The following is a 15324-nucleotide window of genomic DNA, read 5'->3' on the forward strand; positions in this document are numbered from 1 at the left end:
TCCTGGAAAATTGCAGACGTACGCCTATAATTTTTCTTGTTAATTTTAAGGTTTGTGGGACATATAATATGTGACACATTCATTAAAGCGGCCAGTCCAACTGTGCAGCGTACAAAATGAAGATGATTCAAAGTTATACGGAAATCAAATTATTCATTTAATGAAGAATGCAATCAACGAATTATTTTGAAGCTTGTATAAGGAAGAAACGTGGACAACCGTACTGACCGTTTCAATTTAATGGGGGCTCGATAAATCGTTGGGAGTGACTTGGCTAAAAGGGTTAATGTCACTCCTTCGGTCCTTTCCTGGGATGGGATAGAGGTATTTAACTCTGTCCTGGCTAATAAGCCTATGTTATAGCGCCTTTACTCGGTCTCATATTGAAACGTTAGAATTTCCACTTCAAAAATTGAATCTGCACGCACCCATCTAGAAAACCCGTGTCTGCATGCTCCCGGCTAAAAGTTTTATCTGACTACAGTACAAGGTGTCCAGCAAATTCAAGATTGTTTTCGGCGACAAAAGTTGCCCAGAGACTGATCATCTAACAATATAGTTTGATTGATTGTTTGGGTTGTGAAGGAGTGATTTTAAACCATCTAGCAAGGAATTTTCAGCTGCGGACTCAAATCCAAGCTTTTCACCCTAAAAGACACGTTGGACGGTGGCACCGATGACAATAAAACGGATTTCGCCCACATGGATATGGATAATCTACTCAACTGCCCGCAAATCTGCCAAATTAAAAAGTATTGAGCAATCATCAAGCGAAAGTTAAAGAAAACTGAAAAAACGGTGAACAATTTGGAAATATGTCTTGGTTTGAGACTAAAATTAAGGGCATTTGAGGTAAAATATAGGACGTTTCCTAAACTCGTCAAATTTGAGGATATGTCTTTTAAAATAAGCGCGATTGGTATCCCTATGCTGCATGCGTGTATCTGTAAATAAACGCGTGTATGTATATCTGTAAATAAACGCAAATTTTTAGCCATGACAATATAGCACACCTTCGCCAAGTTTCCTTTGTAAATATTTCCCACACGATTGATGCTTAAATGAACTGAGCTGCGCATATTTGTAGATTCGAGTAATTTTGTCGCATCATTTTAAAAGTAAGTTATCAGACATGCTTCACACATGTTGCGTTCTTCACTGGCCGGTTACACATTTGTATTCAGTTTTATTAGACTGTCAAGGTAAAATTCAGTGAAAGCTTTAGTCAAACATATACAACTTTAATTGTGAATATAATCAAAATCTGATTGATCGTATATTATGGAAATGAGAAATTCATTCGATTTCAAAAAACAAATAATACACTGAAGCGATTGGACCAACTTTGGCCTTCATCTCAAGGGGAACTCCTCTGTTTATAATCCCGAACACGGTGTAAATCCCGCCTTTCCCGTTTCCTTCCCCGGTTCTCAAAAACAGTCGGTACAGCGTCTGGTCGTGGTTCCAACTTCCCCCCCCCCCACTTGGAATTGTACCCCAGCAAATGGGCAGCGGAAAATTGCAAATTCCGGAGTAACAATGGCAAAACCGAATACTGCCGCCGCCGCCGTCCCTACCACTCTCAAGATTTGAAGTTGGGTGAAGTTTGGTCTTTTCCACGTTTCGGGGCCATTTCTCCCAGCCACACACACACACTGTCTTTTAGTTGTTTTGTTTCCTTTCCCTGTCCGTACGCTGCCATCAGATACCTAGCTACATATTAGCATATACACCGCAGCATGCTATTTGTATGCGGCAATTTAAGAAAATAGAAGGGAGGACCACCACTCGCTCGGTCTGGTCGTGCGCCCCGACTGGTTTGGGAGTTTTGCTTGCAGTTTTAACTTGCTTTGCTTTCGACAGTTTTGTTTCGGTTACGTGAGCCGTTTGAGGGTTCCCATATTGTGTGTATGGTGTGCAAGACGGGTAGCATACAGTAGCTCATCATCAGCAGCATCATCATCATGGTCATCGAGAAACTGAGCGATTAAACATTTTACCTGATGAGTTTTTTTAGAGGAAATGTAGGATGCAGTTTTCAAGGTCGTTTGTTTTGAAATAGTTGAAACCTACTGGTGCTCGGTTCTGATTCCGTCAGTCTCCTCTGCTATGTTGAAAAGTGTGATTCCAAGTTGATGCAACGGTTTGTTTTGATTCATTCGCTCAAACCAAGCGCTCGTTTTATTTTTGTTCGCCGTCTCACATTAATAATCGTTAAGTATTCTGTCGGAAGGTTACGATCGCAACTGCTACTGTTCAGTTTGCTTCACTGAATCATACGCAACCTTGAAATCAGCTAACAAAGTAAGACACTTCAACGGATATTCTCGGTATTGATCGTGATTTGTCACAGGTTAACTCAATAGATATCACCGACTCGGTAGTAATAAACTACCGAGTTGGTGATATTTTGTCCATAGAACATATTTTAGGTGTTGCGAAAAGGGCCAAACTGAAAACTTATCGTTTAGCACTTTTTCTAAACTCACAAACGTGGTGAAGGGTGTATGGTTCTGTAATTTTAGCTGGTTCCGTACAATGTTTTACGTAGTGAGTTATTCGCTTACAGATTAGTCACGCAGCAATCTCACCTTCATAGGTACATACTGTTGTCTGGCCGCAAATTGTAACGAACAATTGAATAGTCAAAACACATTCGCATAACTACTTCCAATGTTGTGCTACCAGTAGGGTAACAACGATTTATATGACAATATCTCTCATCCTACACCCACCTAGTGGTGGTTTTGTGTGCTGCGAGTGTTTCCCTATACATTTTGGCTAAAAATCTCATACCAATTTTAAGCTGTTTTTTGGGGATTTGAGGCTAACCGATTTCGTTAGTGTAATTTTTTCATGATTTGGAACGACGCTAGGAAAAGTATATATCAAAAATGATCGCTTTATTGTCACCCTAGTGCACAGTATAAGGCTTAGAAAATAAAAATGGTCACTTTACCGATTATTAGAAGAGAAATTAGTGAAAATATCGACAATATTGATATTCGTGTTTAGAAGTTATACATTATGGAGTTTTAAAAAACGATCACTAATTCTGCGCTATTAAGAAAATCGGGTCTGTTTTCGATATAACGAAGGTGATTAAATGACGAAGAGGAACAGTGCGCAGTGTTACTAAACTGTACAAAGAAATTTTACGCATGAATAGAACGCAACGAACATTTCAGAAAAGTGGTAAGAGAGTTACTGAGTTCTGTAAAACCATATCCTGGTTAAAGTCAATTTCTGTGATTTGAGTTCATCTCATCAGTAACTGGCAGTAACTAGGGTTCAGTTAGACGATAAATCTAAGCTAGCACTGAAATAGCACCAGCTAGACAGTTAATCCAAACAGTCACATAATTTGCGTGGAAGCCAAGAACAATTAGCTGGTCCCAAGTGATGTCGCGGGAAGCAAAGGTAGTAGCTGTGGTGTTTTCATACATGATCTAGTAGACAGATACAGTGTTACTAAGTTGTGCTATCTTTTAAAGAGGAGACTTTCGATCTCACCATGTCAGTAAAGACCCGAATTCGCCATTGAAAAAAAGCTTTAGTTGTCATTTAAATTGATTCTGGTTGACGATTACACATACATTGGAAGGAACTATAAACAACTTTGGTGAGAGCTCCAACAAGAGTAGAGATGTCCGGTAAGACCACCGATTCGTGAAGTGGAGTAATTGTTAAAGTTGAACATGAAGTTCGACGTAGCAGACGTTAATGCTATGCAGTTTCACCATCTACACCATGCGGTATTGATTATGTTCAACAATATTTGTCAAGCAGTTTTTTGCTTCGTAGAACAACTTGAAAACGTCGTCCAACGTGATGACATGTTATACAGCATCCCAACCTATATAGATAATGACAGTACAGAAATAATGCAACATTACCTGGCACCACGCAATAGTTCCGCAGCTATCAAATAACTCATGTCAAAATACTGAGAGGTTAATATTGTTAAGGAAGATACTTGGAGGAACTTCTTCTCAGGACTTGGACACAGCGCTCCTGTAGTGAAAATGCGTCCGACAAAACCGATTCCCTACTTGACCGTCCCATGCAGATCAGCTCAAGGTGTTGCATATTCTCAACGCACACACTGGTCACTTACTCATGGCAAATTCCTACGTGCTAATACTGTGATCAGCCGCTACATCACGGAAAACATTGCGCATAGGCTGCTAAAGAAATTCCATCGGTTACGATCAAGGCCGGTATACAGTCGTCGTATGCTAAATCATAATCGGTTGTTAAGCGAACGACTCCACAGCACAACCAACAACCAACACCACCAATAAAGAATCAAATGCGACGAAGAAAGATTTACAACAGCAACTCGTAAGTACAACAAACAAGAACATACGACCATTATGAATGCCGTACCGATGACGACATGAACGTGAACTAAAACGCGAGGGAAGACGGACCGATTGACCCCCAAGGTGTGGCAGACAACGCAGCTAATGTTTCACCGCCAAGGAAGACGATCTCAACACGTAGCAGCCATTTGCGTCAACAAGGTCCGAAGGACAGGCATTTTGAAAGTTAATTTTAATTTTAACATATTATCAAAATCATAAAACACCCACTGCTCAGTTAAGCTAACATATTGAGCATTTTTTTAGCATACAAAATCGATGTTAAACCGCAAGGGTCCGCAATCCAGTGTGATCTTGAAAGGGTCTGTGATGTGAAAAAGATTGAGAACCGCTACACTTGACAACAAGTTCCAGGGTGGCATAGTTGGAGACTCCAGTGAGAACGGGGGGTTCGCTTTCTACCTTCGTCTTTGCTGTACATTCCAAATTAAACGTCAATAAGACGACCCACAAGAACACTCAATAGGCCACGCGAATATGCAAACAGTTACTTGTATATAGACGGATTCAAACGTGATAAGCTATACACACGATAGCATACGCAATATAAAACTGGCCACGCGATTTAATTCATTAACATAGAAACGCTTGTGCCTTTCGCGATAATATAAATCTGGGACGCTTGTGAACATGCAATCGGGATCATTTGCGCACACCTACGTTCGTGATCTCGCATTCATAAAAACTCTCCTGTGATCAAATCAATTTGTTAGTACTGACGAATATCTAAACGTGGTCATCTAGTGCATTAATACTAAGGCCCCTTCCCAAACTTTTATGCATCGGTCAGGTGCGGAAACCCCAATCTTTGTTCCTAGTAGCCCAGGTCCATGCCTGCAATTATCACCTTAAAAAAACAAACCCATATACATTAGATATCCCAGGGCGTCATGACCCGACACTCTAGTGATATGGCGAAATTCATTTTCTTCCTGATCTGAATAGTACAATTAAAAATCGCGGTATACATTCAAAAGCCGACACGAATACACAAACAAATTTATACGTGCGAAGTTACTCACCTTTAAACCCTGCGGAAATCGTGCACTCAATGAACGAGCAACCGTTGGTTCCCTAAGACTATTTCGCTAGATTTTTAGAGTGGCGTCTACTCAGTGCACTAGCGCGAGTAACGGAAGGTTAACATACAATCGCTCGAGCTTTATGCGATAATACAACCCTGGTCACAAATGCGCACATGTAATTGCGAATATCCACGCAAATCTAGGCCCGGAATTTTGAAAAGATAAACGCGCCTGCTATTAAGTGAACAAAATTGTTCATTTCTCTACTGGACAAATTTTTAACACTAATGTCGCATTAAATCCCTAATACAACATTTGCAATGTAATAAAGCCATCTACTACCATCGTAAATACATGAAAGCACTGTCGATATATAACCAGAATTACTTTCGAAGATACCTCCATTCGAAAAATGCAAACGGTAATTTGCGTAAAATATCGAATTTAGAGTCATTTATGGCTTTAAATAATAATTTAGTTTGTCACCCTTTTTCGTACCTTGAAAAAGGGAAATGACAAAATATGTCTCATCGTACTGCGGTGAATGACAGCTAATTAATATTTTCAATTATCGACATTTAATTTGATAAGTATACTAGAATAAGTATATTTTACTTCTTTTGGCATCATACTAGCAGTAGCTCCGCATATAGCTTCTGTCAACTCTATCTGCTCTATTTGCAGATGTAGAGCGTACATAAGGCTACATTTTAATACTTACTGGTTTCTTGAAAAAAAAAATCAGATGGCTTGGTCCAAAACAAGCTCGGAGGTGTAGTTGGTAGTAGACAAAATTAAGTTGTCTCGTAAGCCGCGTTCATATTCGATTTGCTGCAATGAGATTTTTCTACAATTCGATTTTGCTTAGCATTTTTAAGCACCTGTAGACGTCTTATTTGCATCGAATCGAATATGGGTGTGGCTTACACGACAATATTATTTTATTCGCTGAACCGTCGGTATAGTTTGTAATTGCTAAAACCCGTTGGATGAAACGAAAATTCCCAATGGTTTAGGACAGCGATTTTTAAGCTGTGATTAGCGGACCCTCAGAGAGCTGTGCAGTAGTTGTTGAGAGTCTGCGAACAAAAATCACATTGCCGGGTGGATATTGACATTTCGATGTTTTTTCGCAATTGATCGAAAATATTATATGCAAAATCGATTTTAAATGGTGGGGGTCCGTAACAACCCTTGGAAATATCAAAAGGATCCGTGGTATGAAAAAGGGTGAAGTTTTATAATGCTTACGTAATAATTAAATATTTAAGAGGACCTCTTCATCAGACACTCATAAGAGCAGCGTGGTTTTTCAGGATTTTTTTGAACATGAAAACAAATATCATTATTACATTGTCTTTTGCGTATTTTTAAACATATATTTTCCAAAAAAATAGTATTTGGACAATTAAAAAAATAAAAATGGCGGATTTATAAACAATCTTGCGCAGTAGCTCGTCGGGCGATTCAGCCTGTAATTTTTACCCGAAACAAACGATTGAACTTTTTCCTGATTCGGAAGGAATCTCTGCATAACATGGACCAGTGATTCTCAAACTGGGATCCGGGGACTCCTAGGGGCCGTGATGACTCATCACTGATGAGGTTTCTGGGGATCCACGAGGATGAATTTTTTTTTCCGATTGGATATTGAAAGTTAAAGCTTTTTCGCAACAAACAGAAATTAATATATTGATAGCAAATAAAATTGATCTTCACGCACAGTATTTTGTCATCACCTCCAGTTGCGCAGTGAAAAGAACCAGCCACAGATAATAAATTGCCAGTAATGCGGGGAAACATTGTTTCGAATGACTTTAAACGAAATCCTTTTCGACCTACAGTAGACGTTGAACTGTTATTAAAAATGAAAACGGATCTTAATCTCAAGGAAGCGACTTACATACAGTTACACCACATGAGAAACTGTGTTTAGGTAGCGTTTAAAGGTTTAGCCCAGGCAGAAAAGTTTATTGCGAAAAACAATATGCATCGTCCAATATGACAATGTTAAAACCAAGATCCCAAATATATGGATGACGTTAAAATTGAAGTGCCCCTACACGACCTGGCGTAGCAAATTAGACCAGAACACATTAAACGATTTATGTCAACATACGGAGAATCGGCTATAAATGGTATTTGAGGAAAAAAATTCAGTGGCATTCCCAACGGCGTTTGTGTTGTTAAAACGCGATTGGCAAATAACGCGGTGTACATATCCTGGTCAGATTCCTACATGTCAGTTTGGCAATCAATCAGACGAGAGAAGGCAAATAGGCTCACGTCCAAGTTAAGGTAGACAACACAGCTAATGGATCACCGCCAAGAAAAGGTACTCAACACGCAGCAGCAAGACCTTCCTGTCCGCAGTAACTTTGTGTTATTTGCTTTATTTGTACATAATGTAAAAATATGAATGATTCACGGTTCACTTATGCTAACGCATTGAGTCGTGTCATATAAAACAAAATGTAAATATAAAAATCGATCTGAAACCGTGGTGGTCCGCAACAACAATGGCTAATTTCAAAGGGGTCTCTGATACGCAGAAGGCTGAGAACCGTTGGGATAGACTATTACGGTGGTTGAAAGTGGAAATTTTAAATAATTCATCATTTGTAATTAAGTAGATTTTCGGCCTTTTTTAGCAGTAAGTGTGTTAATAGCATTGTAAAATGAGGTTTTTAACACATTTTATAGTTCAATCTGTGCACAATTTAATTATCTAAAGAACATTGTTGTCCTTGTATACAAAGCATTTATATTTTTTTTAAATCATTCACAGAATTTTGAAAATCGTTGTTTTCATAAAATGGACTAAGTTTTTAGAAGCAAAAAATAAAAATTAAAGGAAACTGACAGGCATAAGATGTTAATCAACTATACTCTGAAACTTTGCAAAAATATTTTCTGACAATAGTTCTAACGTTTAAAGAAAAAAATCGATTTTTCAAAGCAGTCTAGTAAGCAGCTGCATGCAAAAAGCTGCGCCAATTAGTGCGTCTTTTCATCTGATTTCACGAAATTCATGCAAAAAGCTGCGTCTTTTCATCTGATTTTACGAAATTCGAAGAGGCAAATATTACTCGGACTTATATATAATTGAAACTTTTCAACATTTGTGAACATCAGTACAACAAAACGCCAAAGTTTGAAATCTATCACTTATGAATCAAAATTTTGTAATTTTTCGAATTCATCTCGTCAATAACTGGTCCCAACTTGGGGCCAAATTAGACGATGTATCCAAACTAGTACCCAAATTAGCACTAGTTAGTCACAATAATCCAAACAGTCCCACAACGCATGTGAACGCCTAAAGCAAGTGGCTTGTCTCGAGTGATGTCCCAGGAAGTAAAGATAGAAGTTCTAGTTTGCTGAAGAGAAAACAAGAACAAGCTCTTTTTTGGCTAGGAAACTTAGCTAGTATTGATTTCCAAAACAGAAAGAATAGATTATACGAGTTTGCGTATTAAAGGCACAACACCTAACTACAAGTATGTTTCCCTCTCGCAGGTTGATGGGATTGACGGTATTGTAAACATCATCAAGCCACAATATATTCAATAGAGTTATGTAAATATAAGGACCTTCGCTCTTTTTAGTTTTTATTTGCACCAAGTTCTACTACTAGAGGTTAATTAGTTCTCATGTTAATAATCCACCAAACATTATGACTACTGAGGATTTGATTTATATAAGAAGCCCGCTTCAAGATGTTGATTACAATACGCCTCGATAGTGGTGTGTCGAGGAGGCCGGGAGGGCTGATATGAGCCTTTTGTCTGTTCTATACCTTTCCTCTATTCACCAGCTCATAACCAACAATCAACCAGTAACAAATAGATAATTGAGAAAGGATGTGCTATGTGTGGTGATTGGCTATTCAAGTATTAGTAGTGTTTGAAGTACTAATGTATGTCTCATGTGATGATCATAACTTCAGCTGTATCTTGTACCTATCTAATCTATTACGTCTCTCATATATTGTCTTTTATTTCTTCTTTTCGAGTCCTATACTGCCATTCTACACCCGCCTTCAGCTGAATCAACAACGATGGTGATAGTGAACGTCTTAACACTCACACATTCTCAAACGCGGTCTCAGCGGGAACCTACAAAAATGCCATCGTGCACGCGATTACGAATCGGTCACGTCCGAAAGTCTATCCTTGATCCTAGAAGCCTAGGTCCATGCCTTCAGCTGGACCAATTAAGACCGGGAACCCTATCGATATAAACGATCCCACTCTCTGCCAGAATTCAAACCGCGCACTGAAAATTTAATATCAGACTCACGGTTCGCGCAACCATTCAAGAACACACGTTACAAAATCACGTCAGCGCACAAACGTTAGAGCCCCTCGCGATTTTCCAAGCAGCCTACGAACTCGCAAACATGATTACACCCCGGTGATAAGGTGAAAATCTCAGCACTCATAAACTTACCAACACGATCTCAAGTGTCAACCTACAAACTCCCGCGCTCGCGCCATCATGAATCGGGATCGTCCGGAAGTATCTATCCTCGGTACAAACAATCTAGGTCCTTGTTAATTATTAAAAAAATAATAAAATTGAAAAATAACTACCATATCCACTAGACAAAACGTTCCATGGCGACATGACCGGAAACTCTAGTGATATGGGGTAACTCTCTCCCTGTCAGAATGTGATCCGTACACCGAAAACTAAAGATCAGAATGACGGTCCGTGAATATATAAATCGCCGCAGGGTTTCAAAATCCAATTTATACACGCGAAGTCACATACACGCGAGCACACGGGACAAACACGTCAACATACGAACGCTTAAGCCCTTCGCGATCATCTACGCACACCTATGCCCGCGATCGCGTAAACTTGATAACACTGCGGCAATTGTGTGAACGTTTTAGTACTTACGAAGTTACAAACGCGATCTCAAACGCAAACCCGCAAATGCGCGATCATGAATCGGTCACGTCTGGAAATCTTTAACCTTTATTCTAGCAATTTAGGTCCATACATTCAGTTGGACCAATCAAAAAAAAAAATAAAGCTCATATCCACTAGACCACGCGTTCTACGACGACATGATTGGGATCTCTAATGATATGGAAGAGCCCACTTCCTTCTGGAATCTGAACCGTACACAAAAAATTAAGTATCAGATTCACGGTCCGCGCGCGATCATTCTAGAACACACGCGAATATGCGAAAGGCACACGGTTAAGAAATAGAATTTATGCACGCGAAGTTACACGTTAGCACACGCGACATACAAACGCACACGCGATCGAGCACATTAACGTACAAATATTCGAGCCCTTCGCGATGATACACGCGATTCCGAGTCCCTACGCCCGCACATGCCTGAACCGTACAAAGAATATCACATTCAGAATCACGGCCCGCTACAATTGGCCTATTGCAGTGTTTTATTGGGCGACATTGCCTGTCTCGTCTGCAAATTGTAGTATGTGATTCTGACGGGGAGCCCTTCCGAGAACCTAGCTCTACAGCTCCAGTAGGACAACTCTCGAAAAAAAAAAAAAAAAAAAAAAACACCTAACTACAAGTATGTTTGATTTTTGTGTTTCGAGTTCGTCTCGTCAGTATTTATCGGTATTTATTGTGCTGGTTGTTGGTTTGGAGAAACTAGACCAGTCGTTATTACTTCGTTGTCGGCACAGGAAGTTTCGATATACAAAGCGCTCCAATTATTTATTGACATCTGTTGAAAACTGTTTTTTGGTGTTGGTTGTAGTAGGTTGATTTTTCTTAACGATTTGGAATTACAGTAATGTGCCGTCTGGTTACAAAACTGGCACGTAGGAATCTGACCAGGGTAGGTGCACAGCGTTATTTGCCAACCGCATTTCAACAACACGAACGCCGTGGGAATGACACTGAAATTTTTTCCTCAAGTAACGGATTCAACTTTTCCGTATTTTTTATAACGAATTTCACTTCTTCGTATGTTGAATCTTTTAATGTATTTTGGCCTAGTGGGCGGCGCTAGGTCGTATAGGCGCACCTTAATTTTATCGTCATCCATTCAGGATCATTCAGGATCTTTTTAATGCTGTTATATTCGATGCCGTGTTGCATGTTGTACATTGCAATGAATTTTTCAGCCTGTGCTAAGCTTTTAAACTTAGTCTATATACAGTTTCTCACGTGATGTAACTGTATATTAGGGTAGGGCATTGTTATATGGAAAAACGTAATCATAACCTAATCAACCGAGCACAGCACTTTTTTGGTTCCATTTGGGGTCCCAAACAACTGTGCAAAATTTGGGGTCAATTGGATTTGACCCGGCGTAGCGCATTGCGTTTGAAATTTGTATGGAAATTAGTATGGGAAAACCTACTTTTTTGCATTTTCAATTTTACAGACTACAATTCTTCCTGCAGTATATCAACAATTAGTTAGAAGTGTAGTCCAGGATATGCTGAACAACTTTGCCGAAGAATGCATGATTCTAGAATATTTCTACAACAAGTTATAGCTGTTCAAAGTTCGATAGATCGAATTAATTGCCGAAAATCATTTTTTTGCCAACACTGCGGGTGTACCAATGATCATTTTGCCCCACTCTACTGTATATATGTCACTTTCTTAAGGTTAGGATCCGTTTTCCCTTTTAGTAACAATTCAACAGTACATAACTGTAGGGCGAAAGGATTTTGTAAAGTCAATCGAAGTTATATTTTCCAGCTTTACACACACTTTTATTTTTGATAACCGGTACATTTATTCGATATAATACTGTTTGTGAAGATCCATATTGTTTGATATTAATATATTAATTTTTGTTTGTTGCAAAAACGCTTTAAATTTCAATATCCGACCGGAAAAGATATCCATCTTCGCGGACTCCTATATATATTTTCGCGTCCCCCTAGTACCCCAGGTTGAGAATCACTGGTTTAAATTGTGTCTAACTAGTGCTAATTTGGGTACTAGTTTAGATACAAATCTGTGCAAGTTACTGATGAAATGAATTCGATACATAAAAATCACACTTAATTTATATTTGGTGTTGTGCCCTTTATACGCAAATTGGTGTATTCAAATTTTTCATTTCTGCGAATTAATATTGCATATCAGTCATAGTAAGTCATAAATTTGTATAGCGATTTCGTCTCATCAGTATCTGGCAGAATCGATTTGGCCCATACAGAGATAGACGCCAAATCTTAACAGTTATTAGAACACCTGTGACCATTTATTTATTTGTTATCAAAAGAGGTGTTTCGATAAAGATTTAGTGTTTATCTGTGTGGGCCAAGTCGGCCTGCCACATACTGAAGAGATGAAGTCGAAATGCAACTCCATAAATTACTAAAGTTATAGGTGTTGTCCCCTTTATGCATGTAATGGTTTTAATTCGATCTTTTCCCTTGTTGAGGAATAGGGCAAACTATCATCCATATTCTTTCCAAAACAATATGGATTCGAACCCCTTTTTTAACCCTTAAAAGTATTCTACTTTAAAAATCTATCCATATTCCTTATATTAAATATCCCAACCTTGCGACTGTACTGTACTGATTCCAGCGAAACACGTATCAAAGAACGTGACTGATCCAATCGCAATTTCGTACCATTGATATTCACCACAATCAGCAATCCATCGGATTGAAACTTTCGATTGTGTAGCACGAGAAAAAAAAATCGGTTCAGTCTCAAATCTACAAACCGGTGCGTGGTTGTAGCGGCGGTGGTGGCAGCGACAGTGGTAGCAACAGAGCGGTGGTTATCCCGAATAATCCAGAAGGGTCATTTTCACGAAGTGATACTATTAAGAACGGCCAATTGATACGATTGAACGAACGAATCTCGGGTTGTGTTTTGGCTTGATTGGCGAAAGATGAAGAGGATCGTGGAAGCCGCCCCCCTCCATCAGTAATCAGTAAGGAAATAACTTTACAATTTCAAACTCAGTCTGCACTTGTGAATTTCGTTGAAGCTGTGTGCGTGTATATGCTTTTGTTGCAAACTGATCTTCCACTTGTGATCGTTCGGTTCGGACAGACAGACCGACGGATGGGGAGACAATTGAAATGAGCGAAATGAAAAAAAAATGGAGCGCACAAGAAACGAGCCGATAATCCTTGTTTGGTTGAAAACGACTTTTTGATTGAGGGGGACTCCGTCTTTACTACGACGAAGGCTGGCGAGAACACGGTGAACTGTCGCAGTGTGCCTGGGTGGTCAAAATCGTTCTAGCATTCCTGAGAAAACCTAATCTCGCAATGTTTTGGGGAAAGAGATGCTGTTTCATAGTACATACAACGTTGCGATGGCAGATAGTAATTTTGTTTGTTTTTTCTCTTTCTTGTTACAGGTATGGACGAGGTCAGGTTGGTACAGCTCACCGTGCTGTGAATAGATGTTTATTTACTGCCGTTATTACTGCTACTAATACCAGCACAAGAGAGTATGATGATGATGATGATGATGATGCTGGCGGTGATCTCGCGATATTTATAAATTAAAGCCGGTCGGGCTCGGAGAACTGGAGAAGTCGGTCGAGCAAAAGAACGTATCAAACGTGTGTACAATTTACGCTCGCTCGTAGGCAGAATATTTATTTAATCGCGAAGAAGCAGCAACGGGTGAAGTAAACAAAAAAAACTGTGAAAAATTTGTTGTTGATAATTGAGTTTGGTTTCAAGGGGAACAAATGCGGGCCGGTGGAAATTTCCTAACTCTGGACCGGGTACATTTATATGTTTTAGTTAGAGAAGACCTGAAGTAATGTAATTACTATTCCTGAACCATGTCTCAGTAATCCACTGTATGGAGTGTTTGTGGCGTATCTTTGACACGACGAAGATAAAATATTCGATTTGATCATCATGCTAAATTTTATTCGCGTTACTCCAGCCGGATTTCGTCATTGTTTGCTTTGACGACTGCGATTTTTTCGAGCGCACTGAGAATTGTTCAACGTTTCGTTGATAACGAGTGAAGCTAGGCGGCTTATCTGTTTTTTTTTCTGCTGGCAGCCAAGGTAAGCAAATGTTTTACGTACCTCTACTCTTTGTGTGGCTTCCGATAAAGTTTGAGGCTCGGTGCTTCGCGGACGTAATTAGCAGTGAAATCCCTCGTAATCTGCTGATGAAAGTTATGCGGTATAGGTCGTGTTCTGATTTCTTGCTATCAGTGCAGATGTTCGATGACATCGATACTAGTGGCTGATGTTGGTGTCGTAACGTAAGGATATGGCTGCAAATTAAACAGATTATTCAGAAAGTCCATAAATCGGCTAAGGTTTCACAAAAAATAATCAGACCCTATAGCCGCAAGGCAAGGCGTTCCCTTTTTGTTACATCAGTATATCATTGAACCTGTCACTATTAATGTTAGCTAGATTGCGTGAAATTACATTGTGATGGTACAAGAATAGTATCCTTCAATAATTGCCACAAAGTGCTTTCTTGATTTTTGGATTTCTTCACAATGATTGCTTTCCTTTTTGATTTCTTGATTTCATAATTTATTGATTTTTTGAACTCTCGATTTTTCGTTTTTCTCTGGTTTCTCAATTTTTTTAATTAATTTAGGTTTTTTGATTTTCACGATTTTCTCGATTTTTGTATGGTATTGACTTTCTTAATTTTCTCGATTCTCATGATCTTTTTGATTTTGTAAATTAGTTATAGAATTTGCGTTTCGACTTCGTCTCATCAGAATCCGACACTAACTTAGTTAACAAACTAAGCTAGTGCCGGATTGACCAACTCCAAAAAACGGAGACACAATTTCTGTTCCTGAGCAAACCTCTAGCCAAGCGTGATGTCCCGCAAGAAAACAAACCCATTTTAAGCTGATGAGAACCAATGAAATCGAAACATTTGGGTTGGCTTAGCAGGCCAACGCAAGATGCACTACGCTATATTTCTCCTTAGTGGAGA

General features: G+C 39.2%; 1 protein-coding gene across 5 annotated transcripts in view; it reads left to right on the forward strand.

Moving 5' to 3' along the window:
- Positions 1-15324, forward strand: part of LOC131685028 (furin-like protease 1) — a 755254-nt gene that overhangs the window by 23409 nt on the left and 716521 nt on the right. The window contains exon 2 of one of the 5 annotated variants that reach the window (XM_058968377.1): positions 13752-14420. The exons of the other annotated variants lie outside the window; for them this stretch is intronic. The gene's annotated coding sequence lies outside the window, so the exon portion shown is untranslated. The remainder of the gene's footprint in view (positions 1-13751; positions 14421-15324) is intronic. 5 annotated transcript variants of the gene reach the window in all.

The sequence above is a fragment of the Topomyia yanbarensis genome, chromosome 2 (assembly GCF_030247195.1).
Source record: "Topomyia yanbarensis strain Yona2022 chromosome 2, ASM3024719v1, whole genome shotgun sequence".
NCBI lineage: Eukaryota > Metazoa > Arthropoda > Insecta > Diptera > Culicidae > Topomyia > Topomyia yanbarensis.